The 23,072-nt window shown below is 31.5% G+C and overlaps 1 protein-coding gene across 18 annotated transcripts in view; it reads left to right on the top strand.

The window, feature by feature from the left end:
• Nucleotides 1-23,072, top strand: part of Lar (tyrosine-protein phosphatase Lar) — a 455,460-nt gene that overhangs the window by 312,551 nt on the left and 119,837 nt on the right. For all 18 annotated transcript variants that reach the window (XM_071889555.1, XM_071889562.1, XM_071889557.1 and 15 more), the window contains one exon: nt 17,466-17,591. The gene's annotated coding sequence lies outside the window, so the exon portion shown is untranslated. The remainder of the gene's footprint in view (nt 1-17,465; nt 17,592-23,072) is intronic.

The raw sequence follows: 23,072 nt of genomic DNA, 5'->3' as shown, positions 1-23,072 counted from the left end.
GACAAATTATAAATCCGGTATTTGTTCGCTACATCAGCCACACACCAGGTACTCGTGATTCCTAGGGGATTGTGACCACCGGTTGGGAACCCCTGGTCTAGTCCAATGTGACGTAGTAATACTAGCATTTATTTAGAATAAATGCACTCTAAATATGAAGAACGAAATACGTGAAAGCATTTTTAGGACACGTAGATTGAACTGATTCAATTCAATAAGGCCTTGCTCCTTATAACTTGAAGGCTAATAATAAAACTTAACTCTGAATTAATGTAATATTAAAATGGTTAAATTTATTAATAAGGTCTCTTAATTTTCCTTTTGGAATGGAAGGATGGAAATATTTCTACACTGACTAATATGTTAGTGGCGTGGATACAGACATATATATTTTTTTTCCTAGTAGGTCTTCTGGACCCTAATTCAGATTCGCAAATTGAATTTTTCTATGAAAACAGTCTTTTTTTTCTCTCTAAAAAATGTCATTTTCCCCTACAAATTTGTTTTCTAAAGAAAAAAATGACACGGATCCGAATCAAGACGATTTTTGATTTGGTCTAAACCGAATTAAATATAAATATATATATATTTAAATCTTGCATTAATTAGAGTTGCACTGATTAAGTATAGGTAAACACTATAGTATTACATCTGACCTAGGAATTGTTTTTGAAGTCCATCTACATTTAATATATTCCCTTCGTTAGGAAAGACCCAGTATCGAACCTTTGCACATTGAGTTCTAGAAAATAATCATTATTCCCAAGTGTGTTGTCCATGGAGCTACCTCGCTGCATTTGCACCGAAAATCAGATCGTGAAACAAAGTATATTTTTCTAAAAATAAATTGTCCTTTTTCACACAAATATAAATTGTACAAAAATGTATGAAAATAGTTTTTGATTCGGTCCAGACCGAATGAGTTAAAAGTATGGCAGTCTTATACCTGTCCAGAATTTATCGAAACCCAACATTATTAAGTGTACCTATATGCCCATTTCGAATCTCGACACATGTTCACCTCCAGACTGTTTTACTATTAATAGAAAGCCCCCCTCCACTTTTTAATGGAGTTATTCCTTCAGGAAAGGGACCATATATATACACACCCCCCTATTTTATATGGAAAGGGAAATTTTTTCATATTTTTCATACTGTTTCTATTCGCCATGAACATTGAACACTTACTCCTAGATGCCTCGTGTCCTACTCATTCAACAATAATCCCCCATATATATTACTATTTCCTTTATTGATATGTGGGTATTAGGTACAAATATAATGTGTATACCTATATATATGTTCACATTTTTATAGAGAAATAATAAACTGTATTATTTTCTCTTTACCTCGTTTTTTTTATTATTATTATTCCTTTATTACTTCTCTTTCTTCAATACCTTCTTCTTCTTCTTCTTCTTCCCTACATAATACCTATGTTCTACATACATTCACTCCAATTATATTATTAATTTCCCCGTGGTTTACCTACAAACATACTACATACAAATTTGTTAATTACGTGTTGAACTTGTTTCTTCTTTTTTACGTACCTCAATATATGTATATACAGAATAAAGGCTTTCCCAAAGGATCATTTTGGAGAGTATTTACCATCATAGGTTCATGGTTATTTATAGAAGTGGGGCGACGGAAATTGTATTGGGGCTATTGACACCCCAATATTGTCACATTTTTAAAATATTGCTATAAAAACTAGAATGTACATTCAGTAGAGCCCAAAGCCTCCACCTTAAATAAAATTGAGTTTTGTATCTCAATTTGTTCCAAAGTTATGGTTGATAATACATTTTTTACGCCTTGTGTTACCTTGACCTCTGAAAATTTAATGGCCTCTTTCTGTGACCATATATAATCTCCCTATCAAGTTTAATTAAAATCGACCCATAACTTTTGCTGTAATCCTAGTGACGAACAGACAAACAATGCAAAAATAAAAAGTATAAATCGTCTTGTTTAAATAAGTGTCGCGAATTATCCAATTTTCCAAGTTCTTCGTACAAATTTGATCCCTACTCCAAATTATTTCTAATTTCAATAAAAGTTTTTTGTCTCTTCTAAGAATAAAGTTCGGGTACACTGATTGAGTTTGCCCGCTCGGCAAACTGTCTTTTTGCATCTCCAAATTAAAAGCTGCTTAAGTCGAAATTCAATGATCGCCATCTTTTAATGTTTAGGTGAAGCGAAGAAAAGCATATATTATTGGAGTAGGAGAAGAGGTATCTCGACTTTTTCGATATATTCCGACAGTTACAGAAGGTCTCACTATGAGGAGGAGGTTGTGAGTTTGTCTGTTACAGAGTATGAAGGGCGCGTGAGGGACTCGGAGTTGATACGTGGACAGAAGGGATGAGGCCAGAAGAGATCACATCTAATTATGTAAGGCACTACTACTTTTTATTGTATCTTGGCCTTATCCCTCAGTCCACGGATCGAGTCTGAGCCCCTCTTCTTTCCCCTCCTGAATACTCCATAATAGACCAGATCACAATCTCTTTCAGGTATGCCCTCTGTATTGAAAGGTTGCGGTAATTGAATGTCTACTTTCCGCTCGAATTTCCAGAAAGAAAGAGAAAATATGATGTCTGGCAAACTTATACAGTGTACCCTCATGTTATTTGCTAAATTTGGTAGTTATAAAAAGCAAAAACATTCTATCATATATGTTAAAAAATGCCCCCCTTGTGACGTCGCCATGATATAATTTGCCCCTTCCCACTTACAAATAAATTCGAACCCGGTTCTACGAAGTAATTGTTAATTTAGTCAGCTATTTGTCAAGGAATGTTTTTTTGCATGACTGCGATAAGGACTTTGATAAATATAAAATAGAAAGCAACCATAAGATTTTCAATAATGATAATGATTTTGTCTCTATTAATAGTTTGAAAAAAAATAATATTCATATTGTCTCCTTAACAGTCTATTGTATATTAGTAGAAAGATATTGAAATACAAGTAATTTGGTTCATTAATAGATATAAAATACTTAGTAAGCGGACCATTGGTAAAAAAGTATATATCAATGGACAGTTTGGGATATTTGGCGAAAATAAGATACTCAATATATTGACATACGATGGCATATTTTAATTCAATTTCAAATAATATTATGGTAAATAGGTTTTCTATATGTATATGTCATAGAGATAAATTAATTATTGTTCCTTTACAGAATTTTGGCTTATTTTATTAATTATTGCATTCATGATCATTATACAGTGTGGAAAACCATATTGCAAACATTTATCCCTAATTTTAATATAAACAACAAAAGTTAGGTCAATAATGATATTTTAGAGATTAACTGTAGATAAAAATGTATTTTCCAAAATGTCCTTCTCTTCAGCCAACATTGCCTCTACATGCCCCTGAACGCCTTGGACGAAGAAATCTTCATATATATTCGCACATCTATTGGAGGAGGCAAATATCTCTAGTTGAGAATTGTGCGCCGAGAAAATTTGAGCTGCGCTGCCTCTCGAACTAAGGTGTAGATAGAGAAATTGTTGAGGAATTAAAATTGCCGAGTTTGAACTATGTAACAGGCTGATACCATTAATTATATGTGTTAAAGTAAAAACTATAAAGATGCGAGTAAACAAAGTGATATTTCCGTTTTGCTTCCCCACACTGAAATAGTTGTTTTAATTATCAAAAGAAGACCAACTAGAGCTTGGGTGGGTGGGTGCGAGAAAACAAAAGGAATTATCTGGCTGGGATTAATACACTATATTTTTACTCTTCAAACAATAATGTCCTGCAATCATGATGAAGATGTAGTTACAAGGTATACATAATATAATGGTAACATTAGATAAATGATCGTAAAATTTAATTATATAACTATTATATTCAGTAGGCTAAAAAAATGGGGACCAATGTCTTCTTAGCCCCTATGCTCCTGGTACCACTGATATTGCATATCAGTGGTACTATTCTTAAAAATGAAGAAGTCAGTAATTGGAAAATAACTAAAGTCGGAGTGGAGATAAAGGAACATATCATATTTAAAGTACAACAGCGGTAAATGATTCGAAGTAAATTCGAACCACAGGCAACTGTCCGGTGATTATATAATGATCATTAATGCATTTAATTAGTACAAAATATGCTTTTGTAAAAAAAAATTACTAATTAAGTTACCTACATGACATAAAACATTGTAATTGTTCTCTAGTAAATGAGTAAATTCTTTTAGACTTTAGACCTAAAACAATGCCTATTAATTATAATATCATTTTAAATTGAATTACAATATTGCATATTTAAAATATCATGTTTCAGCCACAGGTCTCAAATTGTTTGAATATTTAAAGCATGTTAATTAATCGAAATTTACATCCACTAATTCCTCAGAAATACAAATACAAGCACAGTGCGTATGGAAATATATATTTGTCTTAAAAAGAATGTCATCTTTAGTCTACTTGAAGTTCATCTTCAAATCAAGGTTAACTTAGAAAGTTAAGAATATAAATTAAATTTTGTTAAAATACTGTGCGTTCGAGCAAAATGTAGACATTTTTTATCAGAACATATGTCTACTTGAGCTACAAAAATAAATGATGCAATCAATGAATGGATAAAAACATTTCATTGGGAAATTTAATACATATTAAAATCTCTCCAAGTTTGGAACAGGTTTTGATAGTAATCAAAATTCTGGTATTCCTGCATATCTTTGGGTGTAGAAGGATTTGTTCAAATTTACAACCTACAACTAAATTAAGGTAGTCTAAAATGAATTTATTCCTCGTAATGTGTTCTAAATTGAGGCATAATTTACATTAAGAGGTGATGTACATTTAATAATTTAGATTTTTTGTTAAATTAACTTTGATTGGCAGTTTTTTTTATGGAATTACATTCTCTTCCAAAATAAATATACAAGTTTATTTTTTATTTTTGAAGGTCCTATATTTTATAGGTTCAGAGAATAAAGTTTTAACGCTTTGATGACGTTAAACATTCATACATACAGCTCGATATTTCATAGACATATTTTGGTCAGTTTAATGCTTTGTATTCAAATTTCTTGGATGAGTTGATATACCCAAGAAATTTGAGGTTAGTTTAGAATCTTTATTTGATTTATGAAATTTAATTTGGCCCTGATATCAATTTTCAGATGAAGTCATATATCAATTTATAATTATTTCACTGTGACGATGCATTTTTGCTAATTAGTTTTGCATCCAAAGAATTAATCAAAATAATTTGTTGATTGAAAGAGACGATAATTCGTCGAAGAATAAAAATTGATCTTACAAAAAGTCCATTACTTAACATTGAGATATATCATTTTAGCTTGCTTTTGTGTTGCCGGGCCACATTGAATATTCTTTTTACATCTCTTATTAAATTTGGTACTAAATAATATCATTAGAGAGATAATGTTAGTTAAATAAACTATATATATATATAGGCAAAGATAGAAGGTATCAAAAGAATCTTGAAAGTGGTAGAAAGGCTGCTGATCTGTTGATGTGAAAACCTACTGAATTTATTCCTACGAGTGAATGACTCAATTTGACTAACTAAATGAATATGTTGGCCAAAAAATTGTAATCCCATAAGATTATAACTTCTTTAGCGGCAATGTGGTCCCTTAGCAGGATGGTGTATCTGACCGGACATCGAACAAAACTCGAGCCTTCCTTAGGGTTAACATAAATTTGTAGGAGAATACATCCTTGATGCTAACAAAATTTAACTATGCCATGTATTGCATATTGAAACCAATGCTGGTCCTTAATATCAAAAGCTTCAAGGATTCTTGTCATCAAACGCTGGATCAAATTTTTATGATTAAATAATTACAGATAATTAATAAAAATGGATTCATCTTTTTTTTCTTCAAATCCATATCAATTTTTGGAGAAATTTTATAAAATGACTTCTTTTTTTTCAAAAATAACAACACTTGAGATATTATAAAACAAATATGGTATCCCTGATTCCTCAGCTGAGAGATAGTATATCAACTGTCGATCTTGAGTCACCAATCTCCTGCGAGAGAAGAATCATGATGAAATAAAACACCCACAGATCTTGGATCAGTGAAAGGATCGATCCTCTAGGAATGCTAAATATTTAAAATAATTCGTGAATCCTTTTCATTCACCTCCACTGATGTCATCATGGAGTCACATAGATCACAGAGTCGCTGAAGTTTATGAATTCCTTTCCGCTTTGTAGTCCTTGTCTATTCTAATTGTTCAACTTGACCTGTTAAAAACTCATTATTTTTCATTCAAAACCAACTGGTTATCTTTCTGAATACTATAATCACAGTTAAGCTTAGTGAAATTATCTTCTAATACTTTACCTAATTTTTCCTTTCAAGACAAGAAATCACGTCTGCCGCAAAAAATGTATATTTTTAAAACGAAATATAATGTGTCAAATTCGTTAAAAGGTTAATACGTATTTTAAATTCTGGAAAGAGAAGAAAAGATGGTTGGAATAAAAATGAAAGAAAGTCATGCACCTCTATATGTTTACTCATTTACACACCCTCGTTCTAAAAGTGCACTGGGACTTTTGGTGAGTGAGGAGAATGAAGACGTAAGTTTTCTAAACAAAAAATCCCATCTTTTACAATGATGCCAGTCAAAACATGATCAATTTAAAATTTAATATATTAAAGGTGATCATTTTGTTGCCTCTATTGGCAGCCTTGTTGCCTCTTTATTCATTGCTATCTTCTAAAAGGGAAATGCCAAGCTATGCAAATAAAATTCACCTGAACACCCGGTACATTTAATATTCACATCTTTATTATTATAGCCTAGTGGAAGTCCCAAGGTTTTCTCACAGATGGCACCACTATTGCAAATTTCTATATTGGTTTACGTAGTACCATCCTTCAAAGGAAACATGTCAAAATTTTATGACTATCATACAATTGGTTTATAAGTTACAGTACTTGAAGTGACGCTAGTTCTGGTGTGTGTGAAAAAATTGGATTTTATACCATTATCACAGTGTGTTGATATATCACTGCTTCTTGACGGGGAAAAATACCGTAAAGGTAAAAGTTTGGCTTGATAAGTGTTATTTTAACTCTGTTCTATCGAAAGTGACTGTGGAATATTGGTTTCCTGAGTTTAAATGTGGTCGTACAGACACCAATGATGCTGAACGCTCTGGTCGAGCAAATTCTACAGTTGTTCCCGAAAACATACAAATATGCAACCAAATGGTTTTGTCCGATCGTAAAATGTAAGTGATCCTGATAGTTGACATCGTAAAGATATCAAATGGCGGTGTGTTTACTATTTAGCATGAAAAATCGTGTATGAAAAATTTATTGTCAAAGTTGGTGCTGCCTTTGCTCACAATCTATTAAAAACTGCAACGTGTCGTGGACGTTTTTTGGAGCTGTTTCGCGGTAATAAACAAGAGTTTTTGCTTCGATTTGTCACAGTTGACGAAACTTTAAAGAAGTCCATCTGGATGAGAAAAGTTGAATTTTGCTAAAATAGTGAGTTTTACTTAGTTTGCCTCTGGACTTATTGAACGATGTGACGTTATATTACACACCCTGTTCCTTTCTTACTAACTTTCTCGCTTTCTTGTCATTGTGAGTGATATTTATATATTTAGAATTTAACTTATTACAGATAAATCTAATTTTTTCTTTTAAAAAGAGAGATTTATTTTATTTTAATTTATTTAGTCAAACAACATGTTATTTTGTTCTAGTCTTGTAGATGGTACACACACATATGTACATGCCTACATTTTCATCGTCTTTGTAGTTGATTAATTTAATTTCAAAAGGCAGGATTTTATTATTCACTTAAAGGTTTTGATGACAGGTTTTGTTGTTTTTATTATTCCTTCTCTGTAGTTGACATATTCAAAAAAAAAAAAAAAAAAAAAAGCAAGGAAAAAGAGGAAAAAAATAAAATCCCCGTCGTTTCGCTTTTTTTGATTGTGTTTTATTTATTATGAAATAATAAATAAAACATTATTCTTCGGTATCCCGGTACTAAGATATTTAAAACGGTACTAACACATGAGCTCAAAAGTCCAAAGCTTCATAAATATATATATATATATATTTTTTCCGGTTCAAAATTGGCTTTTTAAACATTATTAGTATTATATGCTTTATGTAGCCAAGTCGCATAACACTTTTCAAGTCATTGCTTAGCTTAAACGATATTTTTACTCATTAAGACGCAGTAGTCTAAACACGAACTTGTTTTTGATTCATTGTTTTGGGTAACACTTTGAACAATAACTCCCCAAACTAAATAACTGATTGTAATGAAATCTTGACATCTGTCTTTTGAAGGTTGATACGTATGGAAAAATTAGTGAATTTAAAAAAAAATTGACCCATCTATGTGTGAAGCCCAGTAATTTTCAACCTATGTGTAATACTAAAAATGGCAAATTATAACGCGTACCGAATAAAATTGGATCATTATGTTGCTAGAACGGCCATGACATAACTTCCAGTTTTTGGAGTATCTAAATACTAAGAGAGAGGATGAAATAGGCACTCACCACTAATGTTTTTTTCAGTACAGCGCTACTAAAGTAATGCCGGAGTACTGAGATAGTTATAACAGTACCATACAAAACGGTATTGGAATCCGTACTGAACAATATTACATTATCCTTACGTCATAAATGTTCCTCAAATACTGCTACCTATTTCTTTACTGGAACCGGTTCAAAAGTATTGGTATCGTGACAGCTCTTGTACACTTAAATATATGTATTATAAAACTCCTCCTAAAGAATGAATCCCATTATTCGTAATGATAATAGTTCTGTATATATAATACACTTTAATGGCTAAAATATAATACCACTTCTACTTCAACTCCTCAAAAAAGCTGAGGAAACGACGTCCATTATTAGATTGATATGATATTATGACGATTTTTATTGAAGTATACGCTCATAAATAGTCTGTCTTTTTCATTTCTATTATTTCTTTCTTTTGTCATGAGGCCTTATGTTTACATACATTATAGCCAGTCGCATAGAAACTATTAATTTGTTTCTATATCGTTCCACAAGAGGAAAAAACAGATCCATTTCAGCAAAGGGATGTTGATTGTGACATGTGTAGAGTGGAGTGGGCAACGGTTCCAGGGGTAGAGAACGATTTAATTGAACTGTCTGAAACTGGGGACATATTTATTCAAAATTAGTATGGCAAAAATCCTTTAAATCCCATTATATTGCTTGCTATAAAGTGTATTTTTCATGTTTCTCCAATTCAAGCTCGATATTTATTGATTTTTACTCATCCTATATCGACCAATTCTATTACAAAGATATAAATGAATCTACTTGTGGTGTTATCAATTGCATTCTTGTCGCCGTTTTGGTACAGGCATGTCTTGTATACGTAATGCAAATTACGTTCTATGAGATGGCATTTGTGCCTAACTTGTACGCGTTCTTAATATCTAGTACGTGACGTCTAAAAACTATCATTAAATTAAAATATCATTAACTTAAATTGTACGTCGAAATGGTTTCACTATCTGACATCATTGTTACTCAAGCATTTATCAGAAATTTCCTACTATTAATTCCACTCTCTTTTTATTTTGAAAGGCTCAATTAATCATTAATCACAAAATACCTTTTGATGGGATACTACAGCAACTCATTTCATGTGTATGCATATTTCGTTTTCTCATTTTTTTGATGGGGGGGTTCTTCTTTTGATTTAAGTTAAGTGAGTGCGCCTATCATATGAATACGAACCTTTCTTATTTCTCCGGAAATTGGGATTGAGCAGGATACCGGGAAACATTTATTATTTAAATTACGGGATCTTGTTTGTAAATTATAAATACTGTGAAATTAAAGTACCTACAGTCAAAACTGGCCAAACAGCCACTACATATTTTAAACGCGTCACCACACTTAGCACACCATAACCATTTTTCAAATTTAGATTTTTTATGAAATAGGAAACTCGGTTTAGGAGGTCTTCTTCAATAAGTGGCGTTTTTCAGTTTCTCTTACCGGACCGCTTAATACAGGTTTGGATTTTGACATTTATTCTCAATTATCATTTTCTTTATTTCTTTTGAAAGAGGTTATGGTGAACAGTTGAAATGACACAGTTAGGTACTACCCTATTTTATCTGTTGTAGTTACCATTAGAGATTTAAAGGACCGGTCTTAGGACTGAAAAACTTTACAAGGACTGAACTCGTTGTACTGCATCCTTACTAGTTTATTATACGGGTGCCATACCAATAAGTATGAGTGATGAAAATCTGGTATATTTATTTCTTTGGAGTTTGCAAAGTGAATAGTGAAATTTCTTATCCTAAGCTTTTGTTATTATTATTTAATTCCTGATGTGTGCACTTCCTTTTCTACTACAGTCAATTATATTCAAAAACTGATTGAACATTTGTGTGTGCTTATAAAAGACGTAGAGTAACCACGAGGATTTGTTGCGGAGGTATGATTGTAAGTCCTTGTTGGACTCTGAGTAGAATTTAAGATCGAAAAAGAGTCATTCTTGCAAATGTTCTTGCTTATTTCGATCTCCATCTTCCCCTTGAATAGAGTAAGTGGAATAATTTTCTAAAAATTGACGAAAAATAATTTAATGTGTTGATTACACATTAAATTATAAGTAGCAAAACGCCTCAGGAGACTGAGAAGAAGCTTGATAAACAATATGGGAACCCTGCAACTTCAGTTAGAACAGCTTTTAAGGGGTATTTTGAGATTGCTAGTCCCGTTAGTATCTCGAATAAGAGCCTTATTGACATTAACTTTGCTACCACAACAGCTGAGGTGTGTGCTAGTGCTTTATCGTAATGGAGATGGATTTTTTTTGTGGGCCAATAGTGGGAATTTGTCTTGTATCGCGGTTTTCAAAAGGTCCAATAACGATGAATAATATGCACCTCTAATAGTTTTACCCTTTTCCAAATAGTCAATGAGGATTAGTCCTTGCGAATCCAACAGACAGTTGGCATACTCTTTCTGGTCAATTCCTCGACTCAAATGAGTACCAAACAGAAAGAAATAGACTAATCTGGCTAAATGTTGGTGTTTGTTCTTCAAAGATATGCTACTAACTAAACATAACCTCGATAAATGTCATCTCTCGAACTTTCAAAGGACTTTTCAAAGGACCTCGTATATAGTTAAATGAAGCTTATATTGTGAAATATTATGTTAAGTAAAAAGTTCTTAGCGTTTTTCGCTAGATGTCTTTAGTGAGCTATATCTCACGATTAATACATTGCATAAAAAAAGCATTCAAAAATAGAAGTAAAAAAAAATCGATAAATGATTCAAAATCAATAAGGCCAAGGTAAAAAGGCAGAGCAGGCGGTCAAAAAAAATTAATTGTGTTGTACCATATATGGACCCAATACAGCATCGAATGCAACAGCAAAGAGGTGGTTCGAACGATTCCATTCTTGTAATATGGACGTCAAAAATGTCGATACAATCATGGAAATCATCGAGTTGGACCGGCATTTGAGCCTTTATTCCATTGCTCAGGAACTGAAGATTAGCCAGAAAACCGTTTGGAACCATCTAAATCGAAATATCCTAACGATGACAATTTTATTATCAAAATAAAGCGAAAAAACGCTCAGAACTTTAACTTCACCAACATGCTGGATTTCCCGGTAATTTCTTGTAGGAGTAAAACCCCAAGAAACCCCGGGAAAAGGAGATTTATCCTAATGGATACACACTCATACATATTATATAATATGTTGCTCTTGAATCATTAAATCTTATAGCAAATTCATCTAAAAAGTAGTGCTCACCACATAATGTAGACATAATAAATGCATGCACGTAGCATTTTTCAATTTATTCTTGCTCTTTCTCTCTCTGTTCTTTAGTTTTTATTACTTACTACTTACTTACCTAGGTAGGTACCTTTTTATGGCGATTTTTAAACAAATTTTATTATCGTTTAGAAGCATAAAAAGGATGCAGGAAAAAGGGTACTTTCTTTTCTCTAATACCTAGTAGCAGGTGGTTGATTGAAATCTAAAACATTATATAATTAATTCAATAATTAATGAAGATGGAGTGATTGAAATGAATTCATATTTATATATACTAAAGCATAAACAATAAGTTATAAAACAAAATAAACCTGAACAGTTTAGCTTACGTACAAGTCGAGAAAATCCTAAATTCCTAAACGTTCGAAAGGGAGAAAGACTCTGTCGTAAAGGCCAAACTGGACCCGGATGAGTTAAAGAAAACAGCGCTGGTTCATGGGGGCCCATAAAAGAAATATCTGGAGTTTCATACCAGACTGTCTAGAGAGCTATCAAAAAAGTGGATGGAAAGAACCATATTTGGGTGGAATGAAAATAACCCATCTCCTCCTTTACAAAACTCTTTTGAACTATTTTTTAACACTTGGATCCCCTACAGTCCTGATGCTAATCAGCTTAACTACAACTTTAAGATGTATGCAGAGGGGAAGGCCAACGGTGTCCGTCATCCAAGCACGGAGGCTCTCAAAGCCTCGATCACCTAGCACAAGGACGACACCCACTGTGGACTTCATCCACAGTGGGTGTCAGACCTTTCCCTGGAAGCCATAATTGCCGCTAAGGGCGGCTACATTAATGATTATGAGAGCTCAGGCACACATCTATTTATATTATTAATTTTGTTGAAATTCTATAGTTAATTAATAAATTATATCTTGTTGAAATTTAAATTTGGAAGTGTTCAGATTTTAATGCACCACTTGGTACATTTAGGGTGAGACTCACCGGGACTGGCATATATTTGCTTGTGAGAGGCTAAATTTACTATAATGACGTCTCAAGATGAGAAGTTTTTTTTTTTTTTTTTTTTGGGGGACAATATTTTTCCCTGCGATAACATGGAGATTGTGCTACCTTGGATCCAGCAAATCGCTGGAGATCGACTTTGGTTATTGCAACAAGACTCAACAGCTTTTCATGTTTAATACAGGTATCTGAAGGGGCTGATTGATTACTGCTATGACTTCACTGAGACTGGCTGATTTCATCCATCAAGGAAACAATGACCAACATGCCAAGGAACTACCTCGTCAACGCCTGAAACTCATTCCGACCCCAGAGCCAGGGCGTAATGCATGCTGAAGGTGGATTTCTTCGAATGAGTTCTTTCTCAACAATTATATACTCAATTTTAGCCAAGTTTCAAGCAAATCCGCCTCAAAATTTGAATATTTAAAAAAAAATGCTCCGATTTGATTTGAACTCCCTTTATTTAAATGAAATCGTTTAAATGTGTTCATTAAGTCGATGTGTGTGCCTTTTTTTCCCCCAAAAAAAGGTTAGACTTTTTTTAAATAAAGTCGGACATTATTACCTCACCCTAATCCACATGCCTTCATTTAGTCATTTCGAGTAATGACAGGTTTTGAGGCATTGTAATTATGTTTCTGCTACATAGTAATGACAATATATTCAATAAAAGAATGAGCTAATTAGTTTATTAAAAATGTAGACTATTCATTCTAGCCCTTGAAAGACAAAATAGTCATGGTATTTTATAATGAAGAGCTGTCCTGGTTTTTGGATATGCCTTGTCATGTTGCAACTCAAGTCCCTGACTAATGATGTATTTATATGTATATGAAGAGGCAATTAAAGAATAATTTATAATAGGAAGAAGTATTTGTTCAATAAAGAGGGGTTTGTATATATAGATGTTGTGTACAAGTTGCACTCATAAAATAAGATGAATATTTTTAAATGAAAGATTTACTGTTCATAGGATGAGTATAATGCATCATGGATATTCTTGATCATCGATGTATTAATGGTGTAATTTTTGACTATTTAATAGTATTAAAAAAAAAATATTGTGGCACATTATGTCAAATTCAAATGTCTGAGTTATATTACTCATAAATACATAATAACTATGCAACTTCAATCAATAAAAATGTAATTAATGTGTCAATTAATAGTTAGTAATTACAATGACCAATGTTGTAATGAAATATTGCATTTCATGATGAAGAAATTACATCTTTTACAAGGAAAAATTATAGAAGTTGGAACTTGTATAAGCAGATAAGTCAAGTTAATTTTTTACGGTTTAACTATTACGGGTATATGAACTTTGGTTGAAGGATAATCTGTTTGCATTACGTATTAAGATAATACAAAACATTCTAAATAATTTCTTTAGTTAAAATATACAGTTAAAGGAATTCTTCCTCATTTTCCGACAGATAGAAGATAACTAAGTGAAGGACGGAGTAGTATACATGGCTAAGGCAGTGCTTTCAGTGAGATTTTGCAATGTTATAATTATTACTCTTATTTACTGGGCTTGTTGTAACTGTATTTTTATTGAATAGAAAGTTAATAAATATTCTGCCGATTAACAATTCCTGTTTAATCGGTAATCGACCAAAACTGTTGATTGGTTCATCCATAACACTATGCTACAAAATGAAGGTCCTGGAGCGTCTGCAGGCTGAAGCCCACATTTATTATTGTTATTTAAGCCGCAGAACACCAAAATGACTATAAGATTTTCAACTTTTAAAGGTTCGGCCTTTAGAGTCTTTTTTTTAATCAAATTTTTAGTGTATGTCTACAATTCAGTGCCATATTTCGACATAACATAACTATATAGATGAAAATCAAAGTAAATGAAAAGTTGATGCAAACATTTCTGCATTTGAAAAAGGAATTATTTATTACTTTGTCTAGATTACAATTATAAAAAAGTATATAACCACCAAAAAATGGAGTAAAATGAAGGACCTTACTTAGAAGCTAATATATTTTTTCAAGTGTTTTATATCTTATCTGAAGGTATAGAATAGACTTTCAATTTAAAAAAATTGTCGTTAAAAAGGTCATTTTTGTTTGATTTTTGATCAATTTAGTTTTTAATATTTATTAAGGAATTTACATAAAATAAGCTGGTTAGGGGTTGCGTTGAATATGGACTACAATAATATTCCAGGGGAAAAATTGATTTGTTTATGATGTTTTATCTAATAATATATACTAATATAATAAATAAATTAGATGTAAAGGGATGAAAACAAGTTTATAGATGCTTCATATATTCAAAATAATTGATAAATTTATAGATATAAAACTCATACGCGATTCAATTTTCCCTCCGGCCTTAGACCTGGGAAGGATGCGGTATATCATCTCACCATCACTCATTATTGCATGAAGAAATGCTGACACACAATTGATTTTGCCGTTCATTTTAGTTGTCATGGGTCTGATGAAGAAATTTGTTTCACTGAATTGTTTGTTTTTATTACTCTACTAGTTGATATTTTGGAGAACAAGGGTTAAATTATTTAGTAAGTCAATAAAACCTTTCCAAAGTTTATTCAATATTCACTAAATCATTCTGTATACACGCATACATCTATATTCAGTGTTTTTATTTGATCGATTGAAGCATTAACCATGGAAGTAGAGTCGTTGTATCTCTAAGATATTTTTATGGACACTAATTATAATTTTAACTTTGATAATGAATGAGTTGACAGAAATCACCATGATAACCATACAAAACATTAAAAAGGCCCTCAAAAAGTTCTCGAAAAGAAACAATTGGATACTACCTTTCAATTTGGTGAATATGAAAAACTCATTATTGTACTTTTGTTGTATTACATACTCATTTGATCAATTAATACCATTTTCATTCATAATTACATTTTGTAGAGAAACACAAGCAAATGCTCATATTTGTTCTCATAAGTATGAAAATATATTACTGTGAATATTAAGAATACACTCAATATATATAATATTTACCTATGTCGTTGCTGTAAATTTCTGCAGTGTTTTTTGTGTGATTATTTGCACTAAGGCCATCATCCCATATGTGACCAAAAGACAAAAAATTCCTTTTATACGTTGTATATTGTATACTGCTTTTAATGAGTATATAGTTATTATATATTGAGGTATACTGTAATGTTCATATTGCGAAGTACTTTTATTAAGACCTCCTTCAAAGAAAGCAATCTTCCGTCATTGTTTATTTCTTTCTGAATTTACCCATTTTTGAATGTTGTAAGCTCTCATTTACTTTACTTTTGGGCTTTAAGCATTTATTGAGGTTAATAAAGCAAAGTTTGTATGTATGAAAAAAAGTACCGGGAAGCCTCTGTGTATAGTGCTCTCTGATGTATATCATAAACATATATTGATTTAAGGAATAACAATGTAGCTAGAATTAATACACTATTACAGGGGATTGTATAGAGGTATATAACGTGTATACAGTGATCCCTGATGTACCTATATCATATGTATATTTTTGATCTAAGAAAAAAAATCTATTAGTATTAATGAAATATTTTAGGGGTGTGCATGTAGCATCAAATATGCAGCAATGTTTGTTTTTGTTCTCCTTTTTAATTTTCATTCATAATGCACTTTTACTATATGTCGAGATTTGAACAAAATATAAACGCTAACTCTTGTAGGCATTTTGTATTTCATCATTGGTGTGTTTGTTTTTGTTAGTGAGCGCTCGAGATACTAAAGTATTCATCCTATGATTTTAAAAAGGGATCTCAAATTCTTATTGCTATTCTTCATTCTTGAGGAGTGAACACATATGAATTGATACAAGTACTGAGTAGTTACGTCTGATTGTGCGCATGAAAAACAGAGAATAATACTGGTGATTTCTCTTTCTATATAATTAAAGCAAAATATGTATTTTAGCCGACCCTTATAACTCCGGACAATGCTGGGTACTACCGATAGTAAATGTAATATATCAACGATCCCAACCTTTCCATCACTCTATATCAATTTGAAAAATCTTCCTTACAACAAATGGGGTTGATTAATTATTGATGTAATTTATCCACTGTTTTTAACTAACCCAAGTTTTGAGTTTCGGAACGGAGATTGTAGACAAGCTCAATACAGTTATAACTTTTGTAGCAACCGATTTTTGAGTAAAAAAATACAAAAACTAAATCGGTCCCACAAAATGAAAGTGACGAATTTCTAAAATCATTTGAAATGTATTGCCCAAAAAAATCAGGATCCCAAATCCCCTTAGCAAAGGGTTATGTTAACTTTTTAAATAAACATATTTAAATCTGTAGCTGAGGAGTGGTTACATTTACAGATGACCTCTCCTATGAAAATTGTGCCACGGGATTCCACCTTTGTAGATGTACATCACTTCTCAATTACATCCAATGTATATCCAATTGTGAAAAAGAAAGAATTTTTTTAAATTTCCTGGAAAGTAACAATTGCATGTCACGTGTACAATTAATTTACAAATTATTAATTAGAATATCCTTTAATGTGGTTTTTACAGTGAGTAGGGCATAGAGCAAATGTGCAAGGATTTTATTTTATTATTTGAATTTCATTTAGGATTTTTGTGTCAATATAACTTATTTTTAAAATATATAAACATTATAATTTCTTTTGCAGGAGAATTGATGCTTGAATGGGGAGAAAATAATAATCATGAACACATTGGAAATGAAGAAAAAGGACGGTGTCAAACTCTTTGCAGGAACAGGAGTCGCTACTCTGAGAGTACACGGAGCTGAGACGGTAAGACCTACAATTATTCATTTTTTAAAGGATTAATATGCTTGTAAATTTCCGAATGCGTCTTATTCCACCCATCAGTTATCTCTCTTAATGTATGTAGGGGTAAGCTATTTGATTTTTCACTTCACGTTACACCTGCAGGATTCAATACATGTTTGGATATGAAGAAGCAAATAGAAGAGTAATGCAGTCAAAACGTGTAAATTTAATTTTTTGTATTTTTACACAACACTTTTGACCTTCTTCAACTACGACTTTCCTCACTATGTTATTTACCTTCATTAGTATCTTAATCAGTAAAAACCCCGTTAAAGGTTTAAGATGAATGTAAACCAATTTACATTCATTTCAAAAGGAGTTTTATTCAAAAAAGAAGATATATGTATGTATATATATATAAAACGACTCTTCCGTGTGTAGAAGCGTTGTCAAATTACGTTAGAAAGTGTAAGTAATGGTGTAAAATAAGTTGAAGTTATAAATTGAATTTCACATCTTCTTCCTATTCTGACTACAGGATTTTTATTTACTTTTTTTTCTTCACTTCACTTGAAATATCTACTTGAAATGTTATATGGTATATATATATATATATTAAAGGAGAAAGCAATTGAAGTAATATATATAAAGTAAGGAGGGAATGGGAATAAAAGTAATTAGAATTATCTTCCTTGTGAAGCAGATGTCAAAAATTAAAATCCACCTCGTCAAATTGTATTCACAATTTCACAATACGTACACAACTAGAATGAACGCTCGGTAGAGCGCAAATCTCCTCTTAAAGTCAATTCCCTTCACAAATAACCTTCATTCATGTTGCATATTATTCATCAAAGGCTTAGAATGTTCAACATGTTTTGTCATTTTGTGACCTTGTTTTTATTATAATAAATATTTAGTGACTTTATTATACTTACAAAATGCCACTAATTTGAGTTATGTATACCATTTTATTCCAAAGTTATAGTCAATTAGCCGGCATTAACGCTCACATGGACCTTTCAAAAGTCCACATAATTTCAACTTTATTGGCGGAGGTAGTTATTGATATATTACACGGTAGGCTTCCTAGCTTTAATCTTTTTTTTTGACTGAGCCCAAAAAATTATCAACAGTTTTATAATTACTTCAATAAATAGGTTTATTATATGGATATATATTAGCAGAGGGTACCGGTGTTGCCGGACTGACTAGAGGGGAATAAAAACAAGGAATGAAGGTAGAAGAAAAGAGGCAGAGGGTGAACAGAAGAAGGGATACATAGGAAGAGTGAAAGCAAATGAGGTTTCCCCCTACCTTCAGAGGCCATTAATAGCCTTTTAATGACCTCAGAAGCCCAAAAAATACCATAGGAATATGCTCGGTTATTTCGTATATATAATTGCTAAATTTTAGACTGATCTGTTCGACTGTTTTGGATTCTATGAGTGAATACACCAAAGACAGACTTATAAATATTTATAAGATATGATAATAATAAAAATTTGACGTAAAATAGACCTAAAACCCTAAAAATAAAGTTTTATAAATTTACAATAAAATACAATTACCATATAATTATTTTGGACATCTTTTTTTTGGACATATTTTTATGTCCAAATAACGGCGCTTAACGTTGGTTGAAATTTAGCTCATGTTCCTTTAATTTCCCTTAGCATATCACAACCCATTGGTGGGCTGATAAATATCAAAATTTGCAACTACGTTCAGTTCACAAAAAATTCAGCTAAAAAAATTAAATTTTTAATAACCATGGCCTGAGTGACATTTTTATTACTCTATCCTGGAAATAATTTTTAATTTAAGTTTATTGCAAAAACTAAAAGTACACTAATAGATACCTCACCTTAAATTCCATTTGGACATGCAAACACACTGAATTTATTCTTATAAAATATGGTTATTTACGTCCCCAAGATTACCAATGTTTCAATAATGCTCTAGGGCTCTCCCTGAAAGTATTCTAATGAAAAAACTTAATTGGGATCTGATTGTTTTTTTTATTATCTCTGTCCTTGTTCTTCTAGCACCATTTTAAAGTAGCAAATAGTGGATTTGAAAAGTAAACTTGAATGTTGATATTTAATTACAAATGAAGGTAAACCAAAGTTAGTGCAGAAGAAAAAGGATTGAGGTTTCTTATCCAGTAATTTAAACTATTAATTCAAGAGTTGCATTTGAGAAAATAAAAATATTATATAATTTTATTTTATTTTTACTTTGATCATAAACTTCAAATGTATATATATAATTTTTTGCAAAAGTCTTTTATAGATGTATATATATTATTTTTTTACAAATTAAATAACTTAATAATTATTTAACTGGATGCTTATCAATATTATATAATATATTTTATAAGAATGATAGTTGAGATAAACCACGGGGTTGACGATGTTCCATACATCACTTATATGTATAATCTCTATTTTTTTTAAAAACAAAAAAATAACATAATATATAACTTCAGCGTGTTTTTATATTTGAGATTAAAATCCCTGTCCAATTGTAAGAACAAAAGTGTTTTTTATTTGTTTTTTTCAAATCGGTCAAAAGCAAAGATTTTCGATTTTTGTAAAGTAAGATTTTTGAGTTGTTGTTGAGTAATTGAGAATATTTTAAATTCAAAATCAATAAAACGTTAAAATGCTTCGAAAAGCAAGTGGTTTTACTACTTTTTATATGGCTCAATATCTTTGTGATTCTTTCATGTGTTAAGAAAGAAAGTTTAATAATCCAAATCATAATCGAATTTTTCTTTTTGACAAGAAAAAAAGTTATGCAATCTTATAACTTATGTGGGTTATGTAGCTAAAAACAAGTTAAACCCCACTTTGTTAGGCAATCTTTGATCACAAGTGTTGCCCCTACAACTATTATGAAAATATGAACTGGTCACCGTTTTTTAACCTCGTGGTCAATTATTAGTGATTAAAATCTTGTAAATTTTGTGGATGTTTAAAAAAAAAAAGAAACCGAAAATCAATATGGTAACTTTGACAATTTAAAAAATGTTTTGGAGGAGAGCAGCTTAGCTGTCTTGACGTTTCATTAGATCAGCTAATATCAACTGTGACAAGATAGGAAAGAGATAAGGATATAAACAAGGACATTTGCTATAATTACTCCAATGTCGATCCCCAATTCTACTTTCAGTCCGACATGGACTTACAACTCTTATAACTTTGCAACAATTCCCCTGAGTAACTCTGTTTTTTTTTTTTTTCATGAACACAAATACTGTTCAATCAGATTTTGAATTTATTAGGAAAGAAAGTTCACTAATCGTCGGTAGTTCAATGTATTAATTACAACTGCTCCGGAAAAGATTGACATCACTATCAATTATCCTCAAACTAAAATTATATAAAGAATGAATAATAATAATAAAAATTTAATGCGCATATATTTTCTATAGTGTTAAAAAAAAAAAAAAAAAAAAAAAAAAAAAACTAACTTCTCAATGATAATCTGTATGACTACGTGAGGTCTAATACAAAGCTTTTGTATAGTATGCTATGATATAAGGATTTGAAGGGGGGGAAATATAAGAAAAAGCTATTGTCTTGTATGATGCTTTCACTTTTCTAGTATCCTGATTTAATTTGGCTGCTGTTAATTTACCAATTGTGGAATGTTGATATAGAAAAGTATATAAAGTTAAAAAGTATATTGATGATGCCCCAATCTCTGAAAAGAATATCTGTGTGACTACCCCCCCTAATCCCTCCTGTTGATTTAGCAATAAATGTCTTCTTTGATAGACTCACATTTATATATATTTGGAAAGAAAGAGAAAAAGGTGAAAGACATTGTTCTATTAGTGTTAGGTTGGGGCTCGGTCTGAAAAGCCTTCACCTTTATTTAAAAAAATAAAAACAATATCATTTTTTATAAGACTTTTTTTCCGTTATGACTTTATAGAAATATATTATTTTTTGTTTAGGCCCCTTCTTTTCTAACAATAGACATTTAGACTCTATCGTCTCAGACCGTGGTCCGTCGAGATCGTTCTATAAACAAATAACTCATTTAGGACCGAAGAAAAAAAAATCGGGTTCGGACCGAGTCTCACCACTAATATACACTATGTAATATGCTACATTGTTGTCCTTTTTCTCACTCTGGCATGTTGACATAATATTTCTTTCCTTCTTCTTCTTCTTTTCATTGGTGGGGTATTTTGTATGTAAGACATGACCATCATCTTTATATATAATATTTATATATTTGTATCTCATATAAACATAAATTTAATGGGAAGAGAGAGAGAAAACAAAATTTTATAAGCAAACAAACCTATATACGTATTTATATATGTATATATAGGGACATGTAGTCTCTTTTGATAAATCCATCGATACCTGACCCATTTTATCTTTTTATTTAGTAGCACTTGATGGACACTTTATAATGTTTATATGTATACATATAAATGCAAAGAATTGGCGGTTGGCTACTTGAATGGTCACTGGGAGGGGACGAACATAGAACAGAGTTGAATAAAAATATTCAGTACTACGTTCATCCTAGTCTTGGAGAAAATAGACTACTTTTAGATGCATCTTTGAGGCTCTGATATGCAAATGACATATAGATAGTTTTGAAAATCGTGTATATATTGGACATGTTTAAAAAAAACCGAAAATCAGCATGGTAACCCTGACAATTGGAAGAATGTTTTGAAGGAGATCCGTTACAATCAACTGTAACATGGGAGGAGGGGAGACGGAAATAAACCAGGACATCGGCAATATTTACTCTGATGTTGATCTCCAATTCTAAGTCCTTAATCCAATAAGGACTTAGCAAATTTTTGAAAAAATTCTGAGAGTCTTTTATGAGCACACACGAATCAGGTTTTGAATATAATTTAATCTATATACAAACTTGATACAACTTGCGAAAAAAATATGAACTTTATTTTCAACAGCAGTATTAGACCTATGATGCTTCATTCAATCAAGCATATATCGAATAAATTGAAAGATTTTCCTCAATTTCTTTCTTTGCTGTAGAGTAGTACCTCCCAAACTTTTGATCACTGCAGAGCCTTTTAACATTTTATAAAAATGCCCTACCGCATATTAAACTAATTTTTTTATTCAATATTTATGTAATATCTTGCGTAGCCCTTGACGATGCACCGTGGAGCACAAAGTATCCAAGGAGCCCCAGTGGAAATCCACTGATATAGGGCGGATGTTTTGCAAGGAGTGTAAATCCTTGCTTGATATGGGTTATTATTTAACATTGACTTTTAAAAATATAAGATAAATAAGAAAAATATATTTGTGATTCAAAAACCAAGGGCGCCTCAATGATATTTTCTGCACTCGTGGTTGGTTTTTCATTTAAATATACAATATTTTGGGACATACTATTACTCATTTGACTATTTATTCAATTGTATTTCGTGTGTATAATAGATTGTACGAGATAAGAGCCCTACAAAATACGTACATTCATAGGAACATAAAG

Source organism: Lepeophtheirus salmonis, chromosome 6 (genome assembly GCF_016086655.4).
Source record: "Lepeophtheirus salmonis chromosome 6, UVic_Lsal_1.4, whole genome shotgun sequence".
NCBI classification, from domain to species: Eukaryota; Metazoa; Arthropoda; class Copepoda; order Siphonostomatoida; family Caligidae; genus Lepeophtheirus; species Lepeophtheirus salmonis.
The sequence above is the reverse complement of the archived record's forward strand: the minus strand, read 5'-3'. Positions and strand labels throughout refer to the sequence as shown.